Source organism: Ranitomeya variabilis, chromosome 5 (assembly GCF_051348905.1).
Source record: "Ranitomeya variabilis isolate aRanVar5 chromosome 5, aRanVar5.hap1, whole genome shotgun sequence".
Lineage (NCBI taxonomy): Eukaryota > Metazoa > Chordata > Amphibia > Anura > Dendrobatidae > Ranitomeya > Ranitomeya variabilis.
Window position 1 is genome coordinate 664,757,422 of NC_135236.1, and position 18,742 is coordinate 664,776,163.

The 18,742-nt window shown below is 46.7% G+C and overlaps 1 protein-coding gene across 1 annotated transcript in view; it reads left to right on the plus strand.

The window, feature by feature from the left end:
• The first annotated feature begins 17,059 nt into the window (after positions 1-17,059).
• Positions 17,060-18,742, plus strand: part of NUP50 (nucleoporin 50) — a 38,554-nt gene continuing 36,871 nt past the window's right edge. Inside the window, exon 1 of the mRNA XM_077266622.1 lies at positions 17,060-17,272. The gene's annotated coding sequence lies outside the window, so the exon portion shown is untranslated. The remainder of the gene's footprint in view (positions 17,273-18,742) is intronic.

Below are 18,742 nucleotides of genomic sequence, written 5' to 3' on the forward strand. Positions count from 1 at the left end.
AAAAGGAATGACGAAAAAGTGGAAGGGGTTAAAAGGACAGGAATCTTGTTAGAAAATGTGATGTGAGTTTTTTAGAACCCGTTCAATGGGAAATAATGATAGGAATCAATCTGATTGCCTGGGGTAGCGCATTCTAGAGAAATGGTGCAGCACAAGAGAATTTTTTTCGAGACTGGATTTGAAGGTTGGAATTATGGAGGATGTTACTAGACCTCTGAGTTTAGTCCTTTGTCCGCCTTACGCATATCTACCATCATTTACAGTGCAATATTTGCCACATTTAGACCCTGTCCTGAGAAACGCAGCAGAAATGTGACCAAAACTTTTGAGCATGGGTTTTAAACTAAGCCCCAACGGTTCATAAGACTGGTACTAAAAATCAGGATGCTTTCGCCAGATTCGTCCAGACAGGAGTACAGTCATTATAAATTCCTATATAATAGTATCGCCAAGTTATTTTTGGTCAGAAAACGGAAAATAGAGTTAAAGGGGGGGGGGGGGGGGAGTTAAAGAGTTATAAATTCCTATATAAAAGTATATAGAATGGTGGGTATTAGCATATTCTATACAGTAATTATGTCTGGAAACATAAATGATTCTCCCCTTTAAGGGTATATTCGACTATGTCTTTGTAATAGACTTCACACAACAGGACGAATATTTTCTCCCTGTTGTCTCGCCAGACATCCCATCATTTTTGCATATCTTTGCTTCCCTTATCAGTTTCCTTCTCCTTTTGGAAATTTTCCGTACATAATGCGACCGATATGAAAGACAGAGATAAAAAAAAAAGAACCGTTTCTATCTGTCTGGCGGTGACATTTAGAACGGCACATCTCCCTCTTATGGTTTATGATGCCAGCCGAGGTCCTCAGAAAAGATACTGCCTCTTATTTTATGTCGGCCATCCATAAAATGATATTTATCTGCGTCTGATACGACGGGAGAAGGTGAATCTCTTCTCGGCGACGGTAAAGGTTTAACACTCGAAAAAGTTTTATTTGTGATGGGCGCATAAAGAACGCCGAATGAAAAGTGCATGAAATTCACACCGCCTAGTAAAATAAACCGTATACTCCGCCAAAACGACATTACTTCTCTATTAGACAAGATCTTTCACAGCACATCGTAGCGGCTTTATATTTTCACTTATTCTTTCGCATTCATTTTTCTTCCCAATTCACATCCAAAGCAAAAAAAATGCAACCCCTTGGTTCTAGAAATCTGTATGTGACCCATGTATGAGCACTAAACTCTACGTTATTGTCTATGTAGAAATAAAAATCAGAAAGGACGCAGAAGACAGAAACACTAATAGTAAGCCTGTGGCTCACTCTTAGTGTTTCTGCCTAAAGAAATAGAGCCCTATATAAAATCATAGCATCCCTTAGCTATGACTATAGAGCACTAAAGGAAATAGAAGAAAGAAGCACTAATAGTAAGGTTGTAGCTCACTCTTAGTGTTTCTGCCTAAAGAAATGGTGCCCTATATAAAATCATAGCATCCCTTAGCTATGACTAAAGAACACTAAAGGAAATAGAAGGGAGAAACACTAATAGTAAGGTTGTAGCTCACTCTTAGTGTTTCTGCCTAAAGAACTCGTGCTCTATATAAAAATCATAGGATCCCTTAGCTATGACTATAGAGCACTAGAGGAAATAGAAGGGAGAAATACTAATAGTAAGCCTGTAGCTCACTCTTGGTGTTTCTGCCTAAAGAAAAATCATAGGATCCCTTAGCTATGACTAAAGAGAAACTAAAGGAAATAGAAGGTAGAAACACTAATAGTAAGCCTGTAGCTCACTTTTAGTGTTTCTGCCTAAAGAAATGGTTCCCTATATAAAAATCATAGGATCCCTTAGCTTTGACTAAAGAGCATTAAAGGAAATGCAAGGGGAAACACTAACAGTAAGCCTGTAGCTCACTCTTCGTGTTTCTGCCTAAAGAACTGGTGCCTTATATAAAATCATAGGATCCCTTAGCGATGACTAAAGAGCACTAATGAAAATGGAAGGTTGAAACACTATCAGTAAGCCTGTGACTCTCTTAGTGTTTCTGCCTAAACAAATGGTGTCCTATATAAAAAATCATAGGATCCCTTAGCTTTGACTAGGGATACCATTTCTCCTTACGGAGAGTGACATGCCTGATATTTCAGGGTAAGGAGGCATTGCATAGCCTGTAAGGATCACCCTGGCATGTCAGACATGTCACTCTTCATATGAAGAAACGTTACCCTTTAGACCCCAGTCAGAGACCTCTAATACAGCCAAATCAGATCTCATGCTTTATACTGATGAGTTGGAACACGCTGAAACACATGTCTGCATAATGATATTCCTGGTTTGGCCCAAGTCATGTGGCAAGGCTCGTTAAAGAGTTGATATTGACTTTTAGGATTGCTACTTCCAATACATGGTGGGACTAGAGTTCAAGTCCTCTTCCTCTCTGAAGAGACAATTTCCACCATCCAAGCCCACATTCAGGTGGTTGTTGACCCTTAGCAGGTTTCGCCCCGGTAGTGTCACCACCACCAATCTGTGGCCATCTCATGGACCTCAACGTCTTGCAAAAAAGTCTACACCTTCTTGAGTAAGAAAACCTTGGGATCCCTTAGATTACACACCCTGGATTAACCTGCGCCAAGCGGATTGTGGTTTAGAGGGTCAACTTTCCAATACTTGACCATAACAAGAGCTCGTCTTTATCCCACACGGAATATGATGAAGTCTATGTGGGCTGAACACCTTGCTCTTTCCTTTCCTCCCTTAATCTTTCAAGCATCATTTGATCACAACGTCAAGAGCGAGACTTTAAGTGTTTGCACTGTAAAGCTGCGGTGAGTGGGGGGATTATAACCATCAGAGAGTGATTATTGGAGAAGGCGCTGCAGTACCGAGCTGTTTACAGGCCATTACTGGATTATAAATGTGACAGATAATGACTTCTCCTGTGCGACAACGTCTTCAATGGTGTAATCAAAGCAAAATGTACTCCAGATATACCCAAAGTGAGAAGTCAGCCTTATTTATACGCCTGTAGATGGAAACACAAATGAATGAGCGCTCATTGTCTGAAAGGATTTAAGGAAGCTTCATCGTAAAGCAAACTGCAAAGTGTAAAATGAAAAAATGTCAGAAAAATCTGAAAAATGGGCTTCTTTCTCCACTTACGTGTCACGGGTGTGTCAGATGCTGCAGAGAGTCGCTCTGCATCTTGCTTCAGAAGGTCTCTGCGTTTGGCTTTCCAGACGTCTTCTTAATCCTTCTTACTCTTGGACCCAGCGGCAACCTCCCTCTGGCTCTAAATGACACACCTGGACCTGGGTGTTTATAGACTCCCAGTCTGCTTCTGGGAATTGCTGGTGATATTCACATTTCTCCCTTGTGAAGAACCAGAGCTAAGGCAGTCAGCTAGCTTCCTTTCTGGTGGTGTTGCCTCTCTGAGTCTGCTCAAGATAAGTGTTCCCCTTGTTCGTCTACACTCTCTGTATTTAGTTGTAGTGGGGACTGACTAGTTCTTACGCTGTCCTCTCCCTAACCAAGGCCTATCGCTAAAGGTCAGGCAGGGATTAGGTTCCTGCTCGGCAATAGGTGCAGAACCTATATAGGGACATGGCTGGAAAAAGTGATTGCGGTGCGTGCTGGTTGAGGAAGAAAAATGAAGATGAAGGACTTCAACTAGAGATCACTGGTAAATAGGTGTATTACCTGTACACTGACACTATATACTGTATACTATGTACAGAGGTCCTGTGTATAATGTCACCGGCAGTCACTGTATTACCTGTACACTTACACTATACACTGTATACTATATACAGAACTCCTATGTATAATGTCACTGGCGAGTCACTGTATTATCTGTACACTATACACTATATACAGAGCTCTTGTGTATGTCACTGGTTATCACTGTATTATCTGTACACTATACGCTATATACAGAGCTCCTGTGTATAATGTCACTGGTGATCACTGTATTACCTGTACACTGACACTGTATACAAAGCTCCTATGTATAATGTCTCTGGTGATCACTGTATTATCTGTACACTATACACTATATACAGAGCTCTTGTGTATGTCACTGGTTATCACTGTATTATCTGTACACTATACACTATATACAGAGCTCCTGTGTATAATGTCACTGGTGATCACTGTATTACCTGTACACTGACACTATATACAGAGCTCCTGTGTATAATGGCATTGTTGATCACTGTATTATCTGTACACTTTACACTATATACAGAGCTCCTGTGTATAATGTCACTGGTGATCACTGTATTACCTGTACACTGACACTGTATACAAAGCTTCTATGTATAATGTCTCTGGTGATCACTGTATTATCTGTACACTATACACTATATACAGAGCTCTTGTGTATGTCACTGGTTATCACTGTGTTATCAGTACACTTACAGTATATACAGAGCTCCTGTGTATAATGGCACATATGATAATATATGTGGTGGAAAATATGTGCTCTGGTCACGGTATGGTGGTATTTATTCCTTGTATGTAGTATTATTCAGTCACAGTATGGTGGTAATATGTGCTCTGGTCATGGTGTGATGGTATTATTTCCTCATATGTGGTATTATTCAGTCACTGTGTGGTGGTAATATGTGCTCTGGTCATGGTGTGATGGTCTACCTTGTCATGGTGGCTGCTTAAAAAAATCTTTTGGGCAAAGCAAAAGCTGATGGCTATGTACCGCATGTGATATGGTGTTCGATGGGAACTGTTAATGTGTGATTGCTGAAGATGTGGTGAAGAAGTAGAGTTTTCTCAAGAGTGGGTGGTGGGACTGTGGAAGATTTGAGGGGTGGAGTCTCAAGGGGGCCTGACATTTTTGCCAGTATGGGGTCCTGTAATTCCTGGTGGCAGCCCTGCTTGGGTATATCGAGAGGAAAGGGAAAGAGAGAAAAAGAAAGATGGCCAGATTGTGCCACTGTTTTCTAGTAAGTATTTTTCTAACCCCAGAGCTGGATTTACAGCTACACTAATCAGTACTGCAGTATAATGTCCTCCTTGCTGTTGCTTTCTGGAATCACAGCTACACTGTTAAATACTGCTATATATTGTCTTACATGATACTGTTGCTTCTGATCATGTGCAACATAGGGACAGAAGAACAGGACTCTATCATGTCTATGTATGTGTCTCATAACGCTGCCATTTCACAGCTGACGTCCTCTTGATTCTGTCCCTGACTTTGACCTCTTGGTTATGACCAGGTTTGACCACCCTTTTCTCTGCCAACTGGTTCCACCGTCCAGCAGCCACTCCACGGCTGTAACCCAAGGAGCCCTGCATAAGTAAAAATCCCAGTATAGCGGTTAAAGGGTGATGGATTGGGTTACCCTGGGACTGGTGAAATGGATTGCCTTGTGCAAAGCAAGCCATGATAAGATCTGCCAGGCTACCAGGAACAGACAGTGCCATAACACTGTCCCTTAATCAGCGTCAAGCCTTGCCTCAGCCTGTCCTTGCTACACCTCCTACAGACTAACAGCCACAGACCCTGCTTTCATGTAAGGGAATAAATGCAGAACTGTATACTGTGGCCCACAGGACATCAGCATCCAAAATACCAAGGAACTAGGTATGCATCACAAAAAGAGACAAGCACATAAAGTAAGAAAGCAGGAACATAACAACAGGAAAAATGCATATGGGAATATTAGGCTGCCTAGTGAGGTGAATCCTCAAAGCCCAAGGTCCAGGTGGGCTTACAGACCATGGGCATCGGTGCAGCAGGCAGGTGAGGTGTGCAGGAAACAGGAAACCTGGAGACCGCACGCGGACAGGAGAACTGGGAAAACATAGCGGAAGTCCTGGAGTCCGCAGACAGGTAGCAGAGGTTCTGGAGATTGCAGGTGGACAGGACACTGGGAACAGGTGGCAGAGGTCCTGGAGACTGCAGACAGGTAGCAGAGGTCATGGAGATTGCAGGTGAACAGGACACTGGGAACAGGTGGCAGAGGTCCTGGAGAGCGTAGGTGAGCAGGAGAACCAGGAAAACATAGCAGAGGTCCTGGAGACCGCAGAGAGGTAACAGAAGTCCTGGAGACAGCGGGTGGATAGGAGACTGGGAACAGGCAGCAGAGGTCCTGGAGACCGCAGACCGGTAGAGGTCCTGGAGACTGCAGGAGGAAAGGACACTGGGAACACGTGGCAGAGGTCCTAATGACCGCAGACAGGTAGAAGAGGTCCTGGAGATTGCAGGTGGACAGGACACTGGGGACAGGTGGCAGAGGTCCTGTAGACCGCAGACAGGTAGCAGAGGTCATGGAGATTGCAGGTGAACAGGACACTGGGAACAGGTGGCAGAGGTCCTGGAGACCGCAGACAGGTAGAAGAGGTCCTGGAGACCGCAGGTGGACAGGACACTGGGGACAGGTGGCAGAGGTCCTGGAGATCGCAGACAGGTAGCAGAGGTCAGGGAGATTGCAGGTGGACAGGACACTGGGAACAGGTGGCAGAGGTCCTGGAGACCGCAGACAGGTAGCAGAGGTCCTGGAGATTGCAGGTGGACAGGACACTGGGGACAGGTGGCAGAGGTCCTGGAGACCGCAGACAGGTAGCAGAGGTCAGGGAGATTGCAGGTGGACAGGACACTGGGAACAGGGGCAGTGGTCCTGGAGACCGCAGGTGGACAGGACACTGGGGACAGGTGGCAGAGGTCCTGGAGACCGCAGACAGGTAGCAGAGGTCCTGGAGATTGCAGGTGGACAGGACACTGGGGACAGGTGGCAGAGGTCCTGGAGACCGCAGACAGGTAGCAGAGGTCCTGGAGATTGCAGGTGGACAGGACACTGGGAACAGGTGGCAGAGGTCCTGGAGACCGCAGACAGGTAGCAGAGGTCCTGGAGATTGCAGGTGGACAGGACACTGGGAACAGGTGGCAGAGGTCCTGGAGACCGCAGACAGGTAGCAGAGGTCCTGGAGATTGCAGGTGGACAGGACACTGGGGACAGGTGGCAGAGGTCCTGGAGACCGCAGACAGGTAGCAGAGGTCCTGGAGATTGCAGGTGGACAGGACACTGGGAACAGGTGGCAGAGGTCCTGGAGACCGCAGACAGGTAGCAGAGGTCCTGGAGATTGCAGGTGGACAGGACACTGGGAACAGGTGGCAGAGGTCCTGGAGACCGCAGACAGGTAGCAGAGGTCATGGAGATTGCAGGTGGACAGGACACTGGGAACAGGTGGCAGAGGTCCTGGAGACCGCAGACAGGTAGAGGTCCTGGAGACTGCAGGAGGAAAGGACACTGGGAACACGTGGCAGAGGTCCTAATGACCGCAGACAGGTAGAAGAGGTCCTGGAGATTGCAGGTGGACAGGACACTGGGAACAGGTGGCAGAGGTCCTGGAGACCGCAGACAGGTAGAAGAGGTCCTGGAGACCGCAGGTGGACAGGACACTGGGGACAGGTGGCAGAGGTCCTGGAGACCGCAGACAGGTAGCAGAGGTCCTGGAGACCGCAGGTGGACAGGACACTGGGGACAGGTGGCAGAGGTCCTGGAGACCGCAGACAGGTAGCAGAGGTCAGGGAGATTGCAGGTGGACAGGACACTGGGAACAGGGGCAGTGGTCCTGGAGACCGCAGGTGGACAGGACACTGGGGACAGGTGGCAGAGGTCCTGGAGACCGCAGACAGGTAGAAGAGGTCCTGGAGATTGCAGGTGGACAGGACACTGGGAACAGGTGGCAGAGGTCCTGGAGATTGCAGGTGGACAGGACACTGGGGACAGGTGGCAGAGGTCCTGGAGACCGCAGACAGGTAGCAGAGGTCCTGGAGATTGCAGGTGGACAGGACACTGGGAACAGGTGGCAGAGGTCCTGGAGACCGCAGACAGGTAGCAGAGGTCCTGGAGATTGCAGGTGGACAGGACACTGGGAACAGGTGGCAGAGGTCCTGGAGACCGCAGACAGGTAGCAGAGGTCCTGGAGACTGCAGGAGGAAAGGACACTGGGAACAGGTGGCAGAGGTCCTGGAGACCGCAGACAGGTAGAAGAGGTCCTGGAGATTGCAGGTGGACAGGACACTGGGAACAGGTGGCAGAGGTCCTGGAGACCGCAGACAGGTAGCAGAGGTCATGGAGATTGCAGGTGGACAGGACACTGGGAACAGGTGGCAGAGGTCCTGGAGACCACAGACAGGTAGAAGAGGTCCTGGAGATTGCAGGTGGACAGGACACTGGGGACAGGTGGCAGAGGTCCTGGAGACCGCAGACAGGTAGCAGAAATCCAGGAGACCATAGGTGGACAAATGACTGGGAACAGGCAGCAGAGGAGCTGAAGGCTGCAGGCAGAAAGGACTCTGGAGCACTTAGAAGTCTTAATACCAATACACAGGTCCTGGTAGACCTTATATCGGCCCAGGCAGATGATCACATGGGATCACATCAGGCCATCTGAAGAGCCTAACGTGGAGCACAACAGTGTTCAGCAGATCGGGTAGAAGGGAGCAGAGTCCGGATCCGGGACAGGTGTACAATACAGTATGGGGCCCATAGCAGCATGTATGGGGTATATGGAGCTACTCCTTACATGCTGCTATGGGCCCCATACTGTGTTGCTCCTGTTGCTTCCCTTCAGGAGTCACAAAGTTAAGAGGATTTTCCAGAACCTAGAAGAGATCAGCTGAGTGAAGGCGCTGCGGGCGCACCATAGGTGACGTAGCTCTGTACATGGTGTAGAGGCCACAGGAGGTCCTGCAAGTTCTCTGCCATACAAATGAATGGGAGAAAGCTTGTCCAAGAATCACTCAGGCCGAAGTCCGCAGCAGTGACCCTAAACACCAGTGTGACGGATTCCTCAGTGTGTGTGGCAGTAATGTCTTTAGACATCTTCCTCTATGGCTGCATGATAGACTGTAAACTGACATAAACATCTTGGATCTTGAACCCACGTTTTGGTCACAGAAGTCATCCTGGTGTACAAAAATGAAGCTTTAGTTCACTGAAGAAACTAATATAAAGTGGGCGGCCACATTCCAACTAGACTTGTCCGACCTTGATCAGTTCACTGCTGCACACGTCTAGTCGGTATGTGACCGCATGTATGTAGATCGCATTCTTGCAGTTACGCGTACGCCGCTCCCAGGACCGGAGAATCCTGACAGGTTCACAAACTGCGCGCCATGAGGATTCACAAGTCTACAGTCACATAGACTGGCTGCAAACTTGAGCCCCGAGCCTGGACAACCCCTTTAATCATGAACGTCCTTATGCATCTCTGATAGAAGTCCTGCAATTCTGCCCGTATTGTGCTCCTGCGTGACTACCCGAGGACTTCATTCTCATTCATGGGATATTTCCCGAAGTCTCTTCCTCTATTATAGCAGATCCTATTATAGATTTGCCCGGGATATCAGCGTCTATCATTCATTACGGGTTTAACAGTCTGAACATGTGATGACGGACAGCTCGGCGCTAATGCCGCCACTTATATCTGCTGCCTCGTGTTAATAGAAGGCCGAGATTTTTTTACTCTTTACAACCCCTTTGAAAAAAAATCTATTATAATCTATCTTTTTGGGGGCAGCTCTTATTCACAGCTGGGGGGTCCTCTACTGGAGACGTGGGATAATTGTAATGGCAGAATTGGGATAATGGCGATGCAACACGGAGGGTACGGTGTGTGACCAGGTGTCTGGTTAATCATGATTGCTTTGGCATAAACAGTGCCCCCTTTGACTATAGGCTGTGAGCGGTATTGCGGAGTAGTGCCACTAAAGTGAACAGTATGGGTCTTAAAAAAACACAAAGACTCTGCTCTCATTTTTAAAGGGAATTTGTCATCAAGTTTCTGATAGCAGCATAATGTAGGGGCAGAGACCCTGATTCCAGCAATGTGTCACATACTGGGCTGTGTGGTGTTATTTCAATAAAATTAGTGTTTTATCAGCAGGAAATTATCAGTACTCCCATACCTTCTAGTCCTCCTGCTCTCTATAACTCCACCCCTCCACTGATTGGAAGCTTTCTGCCTATGCACAGTGCACACAGAAAGCTGCCAATCGGTGCTGGAGGCGGGGTTATACAGGCCTCAGCATTCGAGCTCTGCTAGATCTGCGACAAATAAAACAGTGATCTTATCAAAACTACAGCAAGTAGCCCAGTAAGTGTTACATCACTGGAATCAGGGTCTCTGCACCTACATTATGCTGCTCTCATATTTCATAGCAAATATCTGAGGACAGAGTAACTTTTAAAGGGTATTACAGTCCAGGAATCATGGCTATAACTATAGAGGGTGCCGGGGTTACAGTCACATCCAGGCGGTGGAGCCCAAAAGGTCCCTAGAGATCAGTACTATTAAGGACCCAGGGGCCCTTTGGAGATTTTGCATTGGGGTCCATGAGCTTCAAGTTATTACATTGCTAGGGTTATTCCTATTTATGCCAGAAAAGAGCTTTCTCGTACCTCGTTGCTTAGTGGGGGAGGGGAAGTGACTACTGCTCTGAGCACATTTCTACTTTAGAAAATCATGTCAGGAAAGACAAGCTTCTATTACAAACATAGCTCACTACAGGTTTGTTGTTAAAGAAAATAAGAATAACTCACATTAGACAATATGTAGCTTTGCTGTGTAGACTGGGACACTGTCAGCAAAGTCATCTCATTATCATTGTTGATATCAGCTGTAAAGTACTGACGGAAACCTAAGCAAGCAGGAGAACGTGTCTGCGGCTGAAAATTATAATGGGAAAGTCAGTTTTCTTCCTAGTGAGAGACAAAGACCCACCTCAACTTCCTCTACATAGACAGAGACCTGCCCCCACTTCCTCTAGAGAGACCGAGACACTCCATTACTTCCTGTAGAGAGACAGAGACACTCCATTACTCATACCTCCCAACTTTAGGGGAAGGGAAAGAGGGACAAAGTCAGCGGCGCGCGTAGCGTGCCGCGGCAAATTTTAGGCCACACCCATTTCACAACTAGCCACGCCCCAACCACACCCATTTAGCACTTCTGATCACAATGTTTCGTTAACAATAATTATGAACAAAAAAATATGGCCACACACGACGCTCCATACTGTACAATGGCCATTGGCCACATTATGCTCCATACTGTATAATGGCCCCACATGATGCTGCGTACAGTATACTTGCCCCACGTGATGGTCCATACAGTATAATGGCGCCACATGATGCTTTGTACAGTATAATGGCCCCACACGATGCTGGGTATAGTATAATGGCCACACAATGCTGGGTACAGTATAATGGCCCCACACAATGCTGGGTGCAGTATAATGGCCACACATGGTTACCCCACCCCCATCATTGCCTTCTCCATCAGTACACACAAACACCTTTCACCGCGCTCCCTCGCAGCAGCCGGCAGCTTCCACTCCCACGGCGCTGAATGGTGTCATCCAGCTGCGCCGCTGACTGCTGTATCCAGCATTACAGCTCAGTCCCCATAGAATGTAATACAGCACAGCCCCATAGAATATAATGCTGCACAGCCCCCATAGAATGTAACGCAGGCAGGTGGCAGCCCCCATAGAATGTAACGCAGGCAGGTGGCAGCCCCCATAGAATGTAACGCAGGCAGGTGGCAGCCCCCATAGAATGTAACGCAGGCAGGTGGCAGCCCCCATAGAATGTAACGCAGGCAGGTGGCAGCCCCCATAGAATGTAAGGGGTGCTGCACCAGGTTGGTGGAGAATCCGATGGATGGGTACCAGGGGGAGAGTGGGAGCGGGGTGCGCGCACCATGGGGAGACAAAGTTTAGTTTGTCAGTCCTCCTATGCTGTCAGAGTCTCTGCTGTAACCGCAGCAGGGCAGCGCTGCATGGAGAGGGGGAGAGACACATACATTCACTTACAGTCTGGAGATCCGCTCGCTGCTCCCGCGGTCACACAGACACGGAGTGTCTCACAACTCTGCCCCCGTGCCAGAAACCAGTCCGGGTGCTGCCGCTCTGTCCTCAGAGTCCGCCCACGTCTATAGTTGAGGAGGAAGCCGGAGGCGGGCGGTGAGGCAACTCAAGGGGGCGTGGCTACAACGCAGTCCCAGGGAACGGAACGAACAGCGGGTACTAATCGGGCTCTCTCTACGTCCCGGAAGTGGGCGGGGCTTCACCGGCGGCCGCAAATTCGGGATTTTAAATGCCCGAAGCGGGACAGCGGGACCCCGGTGCCAAAGCGGGACTGTCACGCTGAAATCGGGACGGTTGGGAGGTATGCATTACTTCCTGTAGAGAGACAGAGACACTCCATTACTTCCTGTAGAGAGACCGAGACACTCCATTACTTCCTGTAGAGAGACCGAGACACTCCATTACTTCCTGTAGAGAGACCGAGACACTCCATTACTTCCTGTAGAGAGACAGAGACACTCCATTACTTCCTGTAGAGAGACCGAGACACTCCATTACTTCCTGTAGAGAGACCGAGACACTCCATGACTTCCTGTAGAGAGACCGAGACACTCCATTACTTCCTGTAGAGAGACCGAGACACTTCATTACTTCCTGTAGAGAGACCGAGACACTCCATTACTTCCTGTAGAGAGACAGAGACACTCCATTACTTCCTGTAGAGAGACAGAGACACTCCATTACTTCCTGTAGAGAGACAGAGACACTCCATTACTTCCTGTAGAGAGACCGAGACACTCCATTACTTCCTGTAGAGAGACAGAGACACTCCATTACTTCCTGTAGAGAGACAGAGACACTCCATTACTTCCTGTAGAGAGACAGAGACACTCCATTACTTCCTGTAGAGAGACAGAGACACTCCATTACTTCCTGTAGAGAGACAGAGACACTCCATTACTTCCTGTAGCAGAGACCGAGACACTCCATTACTTCCTGTAGAGAGACAGAGACACTCCATTACTTCCTGTAGAGAGACAGAGACACTCCATTACTTCCTGTAGAGAGACAGAGACACTCCATTACTTCCTGTAGAGAGACAGAGACACTCCATTACTTCCTGTAGCAGAGACACTCCCCAACATCCTGTAGAGAGACAAAGATCTGCTTCTGTCGGGGTCGTAAAACGACAATTACCCTTCCTTCACCAGTCATTCCAAATTAAAGTATGAGCCGAGCATTTGGTACTGGGTAAGAATGACTCAGACAAGGTGCTGATTCAATCTCAATTGAATGCCCGTGCATCTACTCATGTCTGCAACGGTCACAACAACTTGGCTTTATTCTAAAATACACAATACTATATTGAGTGTTAGGGGAAGGCATGCATTAGGCGGGGTTTAAGCTAGCATCCAGTCTTTCTGATTTGTTCTGACGTCTTCTGGTGGATTCCTCCTTTTCTTCACATTCCTTAAGTTTCGATTTCCAAAGAAATGACTTAACCCTTCGGTCACTAACCTGAAACGAAACTGAACACTGGCAACCATCTTTAAATACAATTACATATGCATTAGCTAGCAGATAGGAAAAAACTTATTGTTTCACAGTATAAGAGTATAAAAGTACAAAAAGATATATAAGAAATATATTTTCACCTTGACACTTCCACCTCCTGGAGAGAGACAGAGACACTCCAAAACTTCTTGTAGAGAGACAAAGAAACTCTATCACTTCCTGTAGAGACACAACGATTTGCCCCAACTTCCTGGAGAGAGACAGAGGGATTCTACCACTTCCTGTTGGGAGACAGAGACATTCTACTACTTCCTCTAGAGACAGAAACCCTACAGGAAGTGGAGGAGGGTCTTTTTCTCTATACAGGAAGAGGGGACTTGTCTTTGTCTCTCTATAAGAGGTGGGAGAGGGTCTTTGTCTTTCTACAGGAAGTGGAGGAGTGTCTGTCTCTCTATAGGAAGTGGAGGAGGATGGAGGGTCTTTGACTCTCTACATTAAGTGGAGAAGGGTCTTTGTCTCTCTACAGGAAGTGGACAAGTGTCTTTGTCTCTCTACAGGAAGTGAAGGAGGGTGTTTGTCTTTCTATAGGAAGTGGAGGAGGGTGTTTGTCTTTCCGCTCTTGCTTTTTGTCTATAATTCTGCTCAGGGCAGGCAAGTCATTTGTCAATAATAGGTGTGATGTATACTGAAAAGTGAGGGGAATGAAAGTGCCAACACCTATAGTGCTGGCAGAATAGATTATGATTGATGGAGGAGGGCAGCAGGTCTGTCTTTTCTACAGCTTTTATGTGAACGGCCAGGCATGCTTTATGCTTCCTTTATTTGTGCTAAATCCTTATGTCCAGTCCTTGTAGACTCAGTCGTCTCTGCTTCTTCAGTTTGTGATGCAAAAAATTAGCTGTCTGACAGCTCCCCCTGTTGGCCTTATTGGCAATAATGGTGGTGCTTTTATCATGGGGCCAAACACAGGAAATAAGGGCCCCTGCAAAATACAGTAAAGAAGTTGTCCACCCTTTTATTTACCCAACCAGGCCCCACCTGGGTGCCCACTGGAAGAGAAAGGTAAGAGATCAGTGGGGTACCCGGGCATGGGTAGCTGTGGGGTTTGTATGTACAGCACAATAATGGCGCAGGTGCAGGAGCTGAGCCCGCACCATCCACAGCTGTAATATTCCAGATAACTCTGATCCCACACAGTTAACCCCTAAACGCTGTGATTAACAGCGACCGGCATCTAAGCGGTTAGACGGAGAGAAGCGGCTCCATTTATCACCTCATCGACTCGCCATTAAAAAAATAGGTGTAAGCTGTCCCGAAAGGCACTAGCAGCCATAGCAACACCAAAAAATGTGCCAGGACAAAAATAATAACATGAATTAATTAAAAATTAACCTTGTTGAAAATTGTTTGTATTTTGGGATTTTAACTGCATGTTTATATATTCTGTATTCAATAAAGTTCATTCATTTTTAATTAATCCATGTTAATACTTTTGTGCTGGCACATTTTTTCTTTTTTCTATTGCAATAGAAAGTACCGCATCTCCTGCAAAAAATAATAAGAAGCTCCAGGGACATAATGATAGAACATAGAAGGGGCCCAGGATGGGGACATTATACCTGGAAGGAGCACAGGATGGGGACATGATACCTGGGAGGGGCACAGGATGGGGACATTATATCTGGAAGGGGCACAGGATGGGGACATTATACCTGGAAGGTGCCCAGGATGAGGGAGATTATACTGGAAAGGGGCACAGGATGGGGACATTATACCTGGAAGGGGCACAGGATGGGGACATTATACCTGGGAGGGCCACAGGATGGGGACATTATACCTGGAAGGGGCACAGGATGGGGACATTATACCTGGAAGGAGCGCAGGATGGGGACATTATACCTGGGAGGGTCAAAGGATAGGGAACATTATACCAGGAAGAAGCCGAGGATGGGGAACATACTTTTGAAGGGGCACAGGATGGGGAACATTATACATGGAAGTGGCACAGGATGGGGACATTATACCTGGAAGGGTCAAAGGATAGGGAACATTATACCTGGAAGGGACCAGGGTGAGGGACATTATACCTGGAAGGGTCCAAGATAGAGGACAGTATACCTGGAAGTGGCACAGAATGGGGGACATGATACCTGGAAGGTGCACAGGATGGGGACATTATACCTGGAAGGGTCAAAGGATAGGGAACATTATACCTGGAAAGGAACAGGGTGAGGGAAATTATACCTGGAAGGATCCAAGATAGAGGACATTATACCAGGAAGTGGCACAGAATGGGGGACATTATACCTGGAAGGGGCACAGGATGGGGAACATTATACCTGGAAGGGGCACAGGATGGGGAACATTATACCTGGAAGGGGCACAGGATAGGGAACATTATACCTGGAAGGGACCAGGGTGAGGGACATTATTACTGGAAGGGTCCAAGATAGAGGACATTATACCAGGAAGTGGCCCAGGATGGGGGACATTATTACTGGAAGGGTCCAGGATGTTGGACATTATGCCAAGAAAAGGCCCAGGATGGGGATAATTATTACTGAAAGGGGCCCAAGATGGGGGGACATTATACCAGGAAAGGGACAACGATGGGGGACATTATTACAGGACCGGACTCAGGATGGGGACATGACTCAGGAAGGGGCTACGATTGTGCGGGGGGGGGACATGAATGTCTTCATAGGATCTCTCTACAAATGCCCATACATCTGACGAATATGCAGGTGGGGGCTCAGGTCTAAATTTTGCCCTGGGGCCCATCGAACTCTAGTCAGTCCGCTGCATGGCTCCATCTAAGAAAAATGATGGATCTCGGGATACAGAGGCTTAAGAACAAATTATTCAATTTATGTATTTTTCTTCATGAACAAAAGCAAAAAATATATTTATTTTTAAATATTTTTATTGTGTAAAAATTAATAAAACAACCTATTCTTTCGGTATTTTACTGTAAACGTGCCGAGCCACAGAGTTGGTGAGAAAAAAAATAGTCAAAAAACTGAAACAATGGAATTTGAGTTATTTGCTCACTACACTTGCTGTTGGTATCGCTGTAATGGCAGCGACTGGGAGAATCGCCTTCTCGGGTCACTTTTATCGCACAATAAACACTGTAAAAAAAAATAAAAAATATATATTTTTTTACCAATTTGATTTTTTTTCCCATCTGTTAAAATGAACGTTGTCATGCAGAAACTACAACTGTTCCTGCAAAAAAAGAAAATGGATAAAAAACCCACGAAAGCGCAAAAATGAAAAACCGCCTGAAACTGAAGGGGTTAATTGTATAATAACTCAGGGAGGTTTTAGTGACTTGATAAATGACAAACATTCTGTCTGCTTATAGTCACCACTAGGGGGAGCTCACCACATGTGTGATCTATACATATGAATGGGCAGTGAGCTCCACCTAGTGGAGGGTGCAGGTCAACGCTGGCTCCTCCCACCATACACGTGAAATAATCCAGCAGCTACAAATCTCTTCAGAAACGCGCAGCTGGGACTTTTAGTTCCACAGCACCAGAATGACTACAGCATTTCACTGTTTTGGAACGAGAAGAAACCGCGCATGCGCCTCACTTCGCTCAATGGACAATGACGTCTCTCACTCCGGCGACGCATGCGTAGTCGAAACTTATCATTTCATGAATGGAGCGCCGTAGCCCCGCCCATGTTCCCCCACCTCCTTCCGGCCGTTGCTGCCGGAGTCTGCGCACTGGCGCTGGGACCTGTCGGCGCTCTTACAAAATGGCGGCCTGAAGACGTTTCCCGCCTTCTTCGTGTTGCCGGGCGGAATGTACGTGTGAGCCGGTGACGGCGGAGAATCCGGGCGGTTGTCGTGTGCGCGTCTGTGGAGCGACCAGGCCTCACTCGTGTCTTGTGGAGGTAAATCTGGAGGCTGAGGGGCTGGAGGAGGCCGCGGGGGAGTCCTGGGCCGGTGTTCTGTCACATGGCGGTATACGACCGTGTGCTGCGCGTTATAGCGCCTGTTGCCTTACATTAACCCTTTCCTGTGGAGCCTTTTTCACTCTTCTGCCTCCATTACTGTTCTCACCTTCTTCCAAGGGCTGTAACTTTCTTTTTTGTATTTTTTTTTCCGCCTAGGAAGCCGTACGGCGTCTCTACTTTTCCGCACCGAACCGTAGTTTTTATCGACGTCGCTTTGGGGTCCGTGTGACATTTTGATCGCTTTTTATTGCATATTCTTGTGGGCCGGGCGGAGGTTCAGTCGCCAAAAAATAGCAATTTATTTTTATATTTATTTATTTATTCAGCGGGTTAAATTTTTCTATCTTGACAGATCACGGCGATACAAATTGTCTATTTTTTATCACCTTTTTTTTACCCAGATTTTTTTTTTTTTTTTTTACATGCATATTTTTCATATAATTTTATTATTTTATGATTAAAATCTATAATTATATATAATTTTATATATTCATATATTAGTAAAATATATAATGTAAGTTTTCTTATATAATGCGTACATTATATCTTTAGTATTTACATATATGTAATATATTTACATCTCATATATATATATATATATATATATATATATATATATATATATATATATATATATATATATATATATTCAGAAAAATGAAGGCAGCACTCAATAGAAAAAAATAAATGTGGTTTATTGGCCCACGTGCGCCGTTTCAGTCCAGAATGTGGACCTTCCTCAAGCTTTTGAGATATATATATAATTTATTTTTTTTATTTTTTAATTTTGCGTAGTAGAGGAATCAGTCCTCCCAGGGTCCTCAGCTGCCACGGCAACCCATGAGTAGCCTCTGATTGTATCATGGAGGGGTTGGTGGCGGTCTCGGACTCCTTTAGATGCCGCTGTTGGACACTAAGGCATTTAACAGGGTGTTACATTTGGAAGTTAGTCATCTGTGACCCCCCCATCCCAATAATTGGGGCACTTAATGGTTGACCACTTGTGTTCGCTAGCCTTAGCACCCCCATAGGAATGAATGGCACGTGACCGACCACTGGCTGTATTCCCTGGAGCCCTGGTTCACAGCTCCATCAGCGATTGAGTAGTTCTCTCCTACACTTTTGGGGGGGGGGGGATAATTTCCAAAGTTGACACCGACCCCTTTGAAGAGAACCTGTCAGAGCAGGATTAAGCCCTATGAAATAAATGTAAGGCCATAATTGCGCCGTATGCAGCGCATGTGCAGATTGAGATTTCAGCGCCATGTTATTGAAGTCCTGCGCTCAGGACACAGTAAGGTCTTTTAACAAAAAAAGTTAGGCCACTGACTAATCAGTGACCTGTACAAAACGCAGGGGTGGTGCTGAAGAACCAGAGGAAGATCCTGACCCCACGTCCCGTACACA